Consider the following 10,903-nt stretch of genomic DNA (forward strand, 5'->3'; position numbering starts at 1 on the left):
GCAAAGGGGCTGTGTCTTAAATTTATCCTTTTTTTGCTCTAAACTTTGCTTGCAGATTTGTCCTTACCCCCACTCCCTCATTTCCTAATGATGCTGGTAGTCCTCATGGCAGTTCTTTATTGTGATTCTTTGGGTCTGTCAACGTTTCTCTCCCCACCGAGTTTTGCAGCCAAAATTGATCTTGCCCTCCAATCCACAGGCTCGAGCATTTCAACAAGGACCCTTGATGCTGTCTCCCTGCGCCCCCATTTCGCAACCCCAAGAGCCTGGAACCAGTTGTAACAGTTCCATTGCCATCCATACTGAGAAAGGTTCACAGATCATACATGGAAAAAATAGCACTCCAGCTTGTTGAACATGAGAGCTTGCATAGAATTTTTTTTTTAATGGAGTATTGTCCTGTGTGTTTACACAAAACCTGAATGATTTCAAAGAGTTCTGCTCAGTTATTCTGGTTCACCTTCATTTCAGTCTGGTAGCTTGAGTTATTAACCCTAACTCAATGCAAGAATTGCTGACACTGAAATCGCGTTTGGCGATCGCCGGAAAATCCCCGTTTACGCCGGAATCGGGGGTGGCACCGTTTTTGCGATGCTCCACCCCCTCACAAACAGTGTACTTGGGGAGTACGCCGCACGCTATATAGACGGCCTCAGGCCATCACCTGAGGCCCTCCTCCAACGCTCCACTCCCAACGGACCGAGTCCCTAATGGCGTGAGACACGTGCCCACACCGTTCGGGAACCTCGCGTGGCGACTGTGAACTGAGTCCAGCGCCGCCACAGTTGGGTGGGGGGGGGCGTTCTGCTAGCAGGGGGGGCTTCAGTGGGGGGTGTTCTGGGGGTGGCGAGTCTGGCTACAGAGGGGCAGTTTGTTTGGAGGCCGGGTCAGCATGAGGCCGATGCCATGTTGCATGGCGCGCCCGCCTCCGTGCACATACGCGGCCACAGACCCAGCCATTCTCCGGCCGTATCCGCAGGAAAAGCCTGGGGGCGTTACGCTGTGCTGCTGCGAGCCCCCCACCAAACGGCAGATCTGTGTAGGGGTGGCGCTGACTTTCTGGTGGTAAGACCAGACGGATCCTGTGGACATATCAGCAGGATCATCGAATCCAGCCCAAAGTATCTATAGAGCCAGAATTATCCTTGGATTTGTGGCTGTTATTTCAACCAATGATTTAACTTCATGAGAGTCTGATTTCCAAGTTCCTCTGTTATCACATCCCCAATATTCAAACTATTTCCTTTTGAAATATAGAAAAATCTGGACAGTGAACTGTTAATATTAGTCACTGACATCCCTTACCAGGAGAAATCCAGATGACTCTATGACAGAAATGGACTATAGCAGCCTTGCAGTGACTCCTTTCTGTAACTGTGCGAATGTCACTTCACTGTATGCTCAATTCAACTGGAGTTTCATTTATAGAGAATGAATAGTATGTGTTTTTTTGACCCTACCAACACGGTCAGCGTGCTCTGGTGAATGGCCCACAATCTGTTGAACTGGCCCTCTGAGCCAAGCTGGGTGCAGACTCCCCCTGTTGTAACACTGTGGAACTGCATGCACAAACTCTGCATTCTCTGCAGAGATGCATCAGACCACATAAATGGCAAGACCAGTCATTCAAAGTAATAACTTCAGCTGATTGGCACAGGCAATATGCAGATAATTCCTTTCACAATGTTGAACAATTGGTACGATAGACTTTTCTTAAAATGCATAAACTTGTGTTCTTGTGATAGCCCACGCAACCCTTTAGGAACATATGAACAAGAGGTGGCCAGGTGGCCCCTCAAGTTTGTTCCATTATTAAATTGCATCATGAAGTATCTTAAATCAATTTCCCCACCCTGGTTCCATTACCCTCAACACCCTTGCATCACAACAATATCTGTTTTGAAATGCTTAGTTGATCCCCAGCTGCAGGAGCTATTTTTAGGCCGAATGTGTCAGGTTTTCAGTGCCCTTTGTGTGAAGAAGTGCGTCCTGGAATCACCCCTGAACAGCCTACCTCCAATTTAAGGTTATGCACCCTTGTTCTGAGCTAGCTGTGGGGGGGGGGGGGGGACCAGAGGAAATGGCTTCTCTCTCTCTAACCCTACCCTATCAAAGTCTGAAGTTTTTGAAGCTCCCTTTAACCCTCTGATTACCCTTTAATCTTCTATACTCATCTTCTATGCAACTTTCACCCTTCTAACCTCATTAACATCCTGGTGATATTGTGGTGTGCCCCCATCCTGGTGATATTGTGGTGTGCCCCCCTGGTGATATTGTGGTGTGCCCCCATTTCTACCTCTGCGAGGGGGGACTGTGGCCTTGGACACTACAACAGGGCTTGGATCAATAACCTTGGCTGACAGACTGTGTCATATTGAGATAGTTGCATTATGTCACAAATTGACTGAAACCACCACCATCCTCTCCTCCCCCCAGATCCTTCCCCCTTACTTTGTCTATATAACCATCTGCTCCATTGGTGGATGTTGAGTCTGGAGAAGGGTGTATAGATAGCCAGGGTCACATTGAGATCCAAAAAGACGAGGTGTTGGGCATCTTGAAAAATATTACGGTAGATAAGTCACCAGGGCCTGAAGGGATCTACCCCAGAATACTGCTGAGGCCTTGACAGAAATCTTTGGATCCTCACTGTCTTCAGGTGATGTCCCGGAGAACTGGAGAATAGCCTATGTTGTTCCTTTGTTTAAGAAGGGTACCAAGGATAATCCAGGAACTACAGGCCGGAGAGCCTTATGTCAGTGGTAGGGAAATTCCTGGAGAGAATTCTTCGAGACAGAATCTACTCCCATTTGGAAGCAAATGGACGTATTAGCGAGAGCAGCACGGTTTTGTGAAGGGGAAGTTGTGTCTCACTAACTTGATAGAGTTTTTCAAAGAGGTCACAAAGATGATTGATACAGGTAGGGCAGTGGATGTTGTCCATATGGACTCTTCAGTAAGGCCTTTGACAAGGTCCCTCATGGCAGACTGGTACAAAACTCGGTTTGTTCTCACTGGAACGACGGAGGTTGAGGGGAGACCTGATAAGAGGTCTACAAAATTATTAGGGGCATAGACAGAGTGGATAATCAAGAGGCTTTTCCCCAGGGTTGAGGGGTCAATTACTAGGGGGCATAGGTTTAAGGCGTGAGGGGCAAGGTTTAGAGGAAATGTACGAGGCAAGTTTTTTTACACAGAGGGTAGTTGCCGGTGCCACGTGCTAGTGAGGTGAGGAACAGGGAGAGAGTGCAGATAAACACGTTGCTGCAGGGATGGTTTCAGGTACGTGGATAATTGGAGCACATTCTGGGGAAGGTGGGACCTGTACAGACAGGACAGTCTGTACCTGAACCAGAGGGGCAGCAATATCCTGGGAGGGAAATTTGCTACGGCTCTTCGGGGGGTTTAAACTAATTTGTCAGGGGGCTGGGAAAATGAGCTGTAGTCCAGAATCCAGTGTTGAGAGTAGTGAGGTACTGAGGAGGGTATCAAGGTCACAGGAGTGTACCCGCAGACAGAAAGGTGGGTTGAAGTGTGTACTTCAATGCAAGGAGCATCCGGAATAAGGTAGGTGAACTTGGAGCGTGGATTGGTACTTGGGTCTACAATGTTGTGGCCATTACGGAGACATGGTTAGAACAGGGACAGGAATGGTTGTTGGAAGTTCTGGGGTATAGATGTTTCAGTAAGAGTAGGGAAGGTGGTAAAAGGTGGAGGAGTAGCATTGTTAATCAAGGATAGTTTAACGGCTGCAGAAAGGCAGTTCGAAGGGGATCTGCCTACTGAGGTAATATGAACCGAAGTTAGAAATAGGAAAGGAGCGGTCACATTGTTATGAGTTTTCTATAGGCCCCCAAATAGTAATAGAGATGTGGAGGAAGAAATTGCAAAACAGATTATGGATAGGTGTGGATGTCTCAGGGTAGTTGTCATGGGTGACTTTAACTTTCCAAATATTGATTGGAACCTCTATAGGTCGAACAGTTTGGATGGGGCAGTTTTTGTACAGTGTGTGCAGGAGGGTTTCCTGACACAATATGTGGATAGGCCGACAAGAGGGGTGGGGGGGGGGGCACATTGGATTTTGTATTGGGTAATAAACCGGGCCAAGTGTTAGATTTGTTTGTGGGAGAGCACTTTGGAGATAGTGACCACAATTTGGTGTCTTTCACTATTGCAATGGAGAGGGATAGGGCCATATGGCAGGGTGGGGTTTAAAATTGGGGGAGGGGTAATTATGATGCGATTAGGAAAGAATTAGGGAGCATAAGTGCTCTTTCCAAGAGTTGGTGCAGACTCAATGGGCAGAACGGCCCCCTTCTGCACTGTAAATTCTATGATAAGATGGGAACAGAAACTGTCGGGGAAAGGCACAAATGAGAAGTGGAGCTTGTTCAAGGAACAAATACTGCGTGCCCTTGATAGGTATGTCCCTGTCAGGCAGGGAGGAAATGGCTGTGTGAGGGAACCATGGCTCACAAAAGAGGTTGAATGCCTTGTCAAGAGGAAAAAGGAAGAGTATGTGAGGATGAGAAAACAAGGTTCAGTTGGGTCGCTTGAGGGTTACAAGTTAGCAAAGAATGAGCTAAAAAAAAAAGGGCTTAGGCGAGCTAGGAGGGGGCATGAGAAGTCCTTGGCGGGTCGGATCAAGGAAAACCCCAAGGCTTTTTATTCTTATGTTAGAAATAAAAGAATGACCAGCATGAGGGTAGGGCCGGTCAAGGACAGTAGTGGGAAATTGTGCATGGAGTCAGGAGAAATAGGAGAGGCATTGTATGAATACTTTTCTTCGGTGTTCACCAAGGAGAGGGGCCATGTTTTTGAGAATGAGAGTGCAATACAGGCAGGTAGGCTGGAGGAGGTAGATGTTCTGAGGAAGGATGTATTAGCAGTTTTGAAAAAACTGAGGGTCGACAAGTCCCCTGGGCCAGATGGGATATATCCAAGGATTCTTTGGGAGGCAAGGGATGAGATTGCAGAGCCTTTGGCTTTGATCTTTGGGTCCTCACTGTCCACAGGGATAGTGCCAGAGGACTGGAGAGTGGTGAATATTGTTCCTCTGTTCAAGAAAGGGAATAGGAATGGCCCTGGTAATTATAGGCCAGTTAGTCTTTCTTCGGTGGTCGGTAAGTTAATGGAAAAGGTCCTGAAGGATAGGATTTATGACCATTTTGAAAGCTGCAGCTTAATCCGGGATAATGAACACGGATTCGTGAAGGGTAAGTCTTGCCTCACAAATTTGATTGAATTCTTTGAGGAGGTAACTAAGTTTGTAGATGAAGGTAGAGCAGTTGATGCCGTATACATGGATTTTAGTAAGGCGTTTGATAAGGTTCCCCATGGTCGGCTCATGAAGAAAGTAAGGAGGTGTGGGATAGAGGGAAATTTGGCCAATTGGATAAGTAACTGGCTATCACATAGAAGACAGAGGGTGGTGGTGGATGGAAAATTTTCAGGCTGGAGATCAGTTACCAGTGGTGTACCGTAGGGATCAGTGCTGGGTCCTCTGCTATTTGTGATTTTTATCAATGACTTGGAGGAGGGGGCTGAAGGGTGGGTCAGTAAATTTGCTGATGACACCAAGATTGTTGGAGTAGTGGATGAGGTGGAGGGCTGTTGTAGGCTGCAAAGAGACATTGATAGGATGCAGAGCTGGGCCGAAAAATGGCAGATGGAGTTTAACCCTGATAAGTGCGAGGTGATTCATTTTGGTAGAAAAATTTGAATGTGGATTACAGGGTCAACGGCAGGGTTCTGAGTAATGTGGAGGAACAGAGAGATCTTGGGGTTCATGCCCACAGATCTCTGTAGGTTGCCACTCAAGTGGATAGAACCGTGAAGAAGGTTTATAGTGTGTTAGCGTTTATTAACAGGGGGCTTGAGTTTAAGAGCCGCGGGATTATGCTGCAACTATACATGACCCTGGTGAGACCATATTTGGAGTATTGTGTGCAGTTCTGGTCACTTCATTATAGGAAGGATGTGGAAGTATTTGAAAGGGTGCAAAGGAGATTTACCAGGATGCTGCCTGGTTTGCAGGATAGGTCTTATGAGGAAAGGTTGAGGGAGCTAGGGTTTTTCTCTTTGGAGCAGAGGAGGATGAGAGGTGACTTAATAGAGGTTTATAAGATGATGAGGGGATAGATAGAGTGGATGTTCAGAGACTATTTCCTTAGGTGGATGTAGCTGTTACAAGGGGCATGGGAGATATAGGAGGGATGTCCGAGGTAGGTTCTTTACTCAGAGAGTGGTTAGAATGTGGAATGGACTGCCTGCTGTGATAGTGGTGTCGGACACTTTAGGAACTTTCAAGCGGTTATTGGATAGGCACATGGAGCACACCAGAATGACAGGGAGTGGGATAGCTTGATCTTGGTTTCGGACAAAGCTCGGCACAACATCGAGGGCCGAAGGGCCTGTTCTGTGCTGTACTGTTCTATGTTCTATGGGTGCCTGGAACTCACTGCCGGATGAGGTGGTGGAAGCAGAGACGATAGTGACATTTAAGGGGCATCTGGACAAATACATGAATTGGATGGGAATAGAGGGATATGGATCCAGGAAATGTAGAAGATTTTAGTTTAGATGGGCAGCATGGTCGGCACGGGCTTGGAGGGCCGAAGGGCCTGTTCCTGTGCTGTACTTTTCTTTGTTCTTTGTTTGTTCTTGGACTGATTAATTGTGCGAGTGGTTTGGCATGTTGCATCATCTCATTCCGGGGGCATGAGAAGCACGAATGGGCCTATTTTCAATCTGTGCCATTCATATTGCTCTCTGGCCTGGGACAGGGGAGGTCATGGAGTAGTGGTATTGATACCAGGTTAATGTTCTCTGGATCAGGGTTCTAATCGCACCGTGGCAGCTGATGAAATTTGAATTAAATAATAATGGAATTAAAAGTCTCATGGTGATCATGAAACCATTTCGATTTTGGCAAATACCCACCTGGTTCACTAATATCCTCACCTGCCCTGGCCTATATGTGACTCCAGATCCACAAAAATGTGGTTGACTCAAATGCCCTCGGTGTGAGCAGTAAATGCTGGAATAGAGCTGGAAGCTGCTGTGGAAGCTGAGGGAGTTTACAGAAAGGAATGGCCATCCTGGATAGAAGAAGCTGCAGTCACTTTGCTTTTGGGCCCACCTTGGAATTCAGGCCAAATCATTTCCCGATGTTTTGGAGTGAGTTTTTCATCTTTATCCATCATGTCCTCTTAAGAGTGCTGGAGACAGCTTTAGCGAATTCTCCTCTGATCACTCCTGCCAGCGAGTGGGCATTGAGTGAAGACACAAGTAGACTTTGTTGCGATGCTTCCCATGGTCAAATGGCCACCTGTCACAGTTCGGGCTCACAGATGACAGAATCAGCATGTGGGTCAGATACAAGATGGTTGTTGTACCTCATCCACGTGCTCATTATTTACCTGTGAGCCATGATAATGCACTTAACAGATTATATATCAAGAGGAGGCATCACACAATGTCCACTCTCTATCGTGAATAATTGAATGAGAAGCGGCAGGAACATTTTTTGCTGCTGCCTAGTGGTGAGGATCCCGGTTATTATAGACCCCGTCCCCTTACAGACCCCCCACTGCCATCATGATCACCTCATGATCCCCATAAGTGTCACCCCGCTGAAATCAGCTAATTCTCTATAAGCCGAATACCAAATATGGATATTTTCTGTGGGTTTGTATCTACCTGTTGAGAATCAGGTGTGTTTTCCCCTTGTAGTTTGATGGCATCATTGTGATGATGAGTGTGACAATCTTCTAATTTATTCCAAGAAAATAGACTTCTATTTATATGACACCTTTTATATCCTCAATACAACTCGCACCGTTTTCAGCCAGGCCAGTGCTTTTGGATCATTAGTAACTGCAGACGATACACAGCAAGCTCCTGCAGACGATACACAGCAAGCTCCTGCAGACGATACACAGCAAGCTCCTGCAGACGATACAGAGCAAGCTCCTGCAGACGATACAGAGCAAGCTCCTGCAGACGATACAGAGCAAGCTCCTGCAGACGATACAGAGCAAGCTCCTGCAGACGATACACAGCAAGCTCCTGCAGACGATACAGAGCAAGCTCCTGCAGACGATACACAGCAAGCTCCTGCAGACGATACACAGCAAGCTCCTGCAGACGATACACAGCAAGCTCCTGCAGACGATACACAGCAAGCTCCTGCAGACGATACAGAGCAAGCTCCTGCAGACGATACAGAGCAAGCTCCTGCAGACGATACACAGCAAGCTCCTGCAGACGATACACAGCAAGCTCCTGCAGACGATACACAGCAAGCTCCTGCAGACGATACAGAGCAAGCTCCTGCAGACGATACAGAGCAAGCTCCTGCAGACGATACAGAGCAAGCTCCTGCAGACGATACACAGCAAGCTCCTGCAGACGATACACAGCAAGCTCCTGCAGACGATACACAGCAAGCTCCTGCAGACGATACACAGCAAGCTCCTGCAGACGATACACAGCAAGCTCCTGCAGACGATACACAGCAAGCTCCTGCAGACGATACACAGCAAGCTCCTGCAGACGATACACAGCAAGCTCCTGCAGACGATACACAGCAAGCTCCTGCAGACGATACAGAGCAAGCTCCTGCAGACGATACACAGCAAGCTCCTGCAGACGATACAGAGCAAGCTCCTGCAGACGATACACAGCAAGCTCCTGCAGACGATACACAGCAAGCTCCTGCAGACGATACACAGCAAGCTCCTGCAGACGATACACAGCAAGCTCCTGCAGACGATACACAGCAAGCTCCTGCAGACGATACACAGCAAGCTCCTGCAGACGATACACAGCAAGCTCCTGCAGACGATACACAGCAAGCTCCTGCAGACGATACACAGCAAGCTCCTGCAGACGATACACAGCAAGCTCCTGCAGATGATACAGAGCAAGCTCCTGCAGACGATACACAGCAAGCTCCTGCAGACGATACAGAGCAAGCTCCTGCAGATAGCAATGTGATAAATAACCTGACAACCTGGGCGGGATTCTCCAATCCCGTGGCAGTGTCCACGCCATCGTAAACGCCGTCACATTTTACGATGGCGTGAACGGGCCGCTCCGACATCTAATTCTGCCCCCTACAGGGGCCCAGCATGGCGCTGGAGCGGTTCGCGCCGCTCCAGCTTCAGATCCCGACACGAACTGGGCGCTGCGGGATCTGCACATGCGCAGTGGTGCCAGTGCCAACGTGCGCATGCGCAGTGGCCTCCTTCAATGCGCCGGCCCCGACACAACATGGTGCAGGACTATGGGTGGGTCCCGATCGCAAGCCAGGCCACGTCGGAGGCAGCCCCCCCCCCACCCAAGGGTCGGACACCCCCCCCCCCCCCCCCCCCCACAGGCCGCCGCCCGACCCTTACACGCCGAGGTCCCGCCAGCCCAGAGCAGATTAGAACGGCACCGGCGGCACTCGGCTCTTTACCTACAGCCGCTCAGCTCATCGGGGCCGGAGAAGCGGTGGGCCGGCCACTTAGAGCAACCAGCGCCGCGCCAACCGCCAATTCTCCGCACTGCGGAGAATCGAGTGCCGGTGTCAAGGTAACGTGGCCTGTTCGTGGGGCTGGGAGAATCCCGCCCCTATTTTAGTAATGGTTGAGTGATGAATATTAGTTAAATCATCAAGTGGGACTCCTCTGTCCCTGTTCAAATGGTTCAGTGGAGTCTTGAACCTGAAGGGCAGACAGGGCCTGGTTTGATGTCTCATCATAGATAGATCATAGAATTTACAGCGCAGAAGGAGGCCATTCGGCCCATCGAGTCTGCACGGCCCTTGAAAAGAGCACCCTATCCAAGCCCACACCGCCACCCTATTCTCGTAACCCAGTACCCCCACATTCTTGGACACTAAGGGCAAGTTAGCACAGCCAATCCACCTAACCCGCACATCTTTGGACTGTGGGAGGAAACCGGAGCACCCGGAGAAAACCCACGCAGAAACGGGGTGAACGTGCAGACTCCGCATAGACAGTGACCCAGCAGGGAATCGAACCTGGGACTCTGGAGCTGTGAAGCAACTGTGCTAACCACTGTGCTACCGTGCTGCCCATGGCACCTCCCAACAATACACACTCCCTTGGCTCTGCAGAACAGCGTTCGTCTATGTTCTTGAGCCTCTGGAGTGGAATTTAAATACACAAACTGTTAACTCGGAGGTGAAAATGTTTCCCCTTCCGAGCAACATTGCAAGTCTACTTGCAGTGCGTTTTTGTGCGACTTATTTCCCTGCAAACAAAGTAGAAGCTGGACTACTGCAGCACTAATTACCTAATAACATTTTCTGTCTCCACAGCAACCATACTCGGCTCGGTGCAATTTTGCAAAGTCATCACTGAAGTGTCTACAGCTCAACTTGATATAGGTTTAATGCAAATCAAAATAAATTAAATCATAAATAATAGGGTGGCGCAACCCACTAAAGAACTATTAAAATAAAGTGAATACTCTGTTCTGGGAATACATTCCAATCCATACATTATCCAGTGTGCAGTCCTTCACAACTTCTGTGTTACACATTGATGCCCGACTTGGAATTTTCCACAATTTTGAACAGTATCCTTTCTGCAATCGGTGCACACAATGCTGTACAGTCTTTTTAAAAATTTATTAGTTTACAGGATGGCGACATCTTTGGCTAGATCAACATTTATTGCCCGTCCCTGATTTTCATTGAACCATTGCAGTGCATGTGGTGTAAGTGCACCCACAATGCTGTTAGGAAAAGAGTTCCAGGAGTTTGACTCCGCCACAGTGAAATAACGGCGATATAGTTCCAAGTCAGGATGATGTGTGGCTTGGAGGGCAGTTTGCAGGTGGTGGTGTGTGTGTCCTTCGAGATGGTGCAGGTCACAGGTTGGGAAGG

Source organism: Scyliorhinus canicula, chromosome 19, assembly GCF_902713615.1.
Source record: "Scyliorhinus canicula chromosome 19, sScyCan1.1, whole genome shotgun sequence".
In the NCBI taxonomy this organism is placed as follows: domain Eukaryota; kingdom Metazoa; phylum Chordata; class Chondrichthyes; order Carcharhiniformes; family Scyliorhinidae; genus Scyliorhinus; species Scyliorhinus canicula.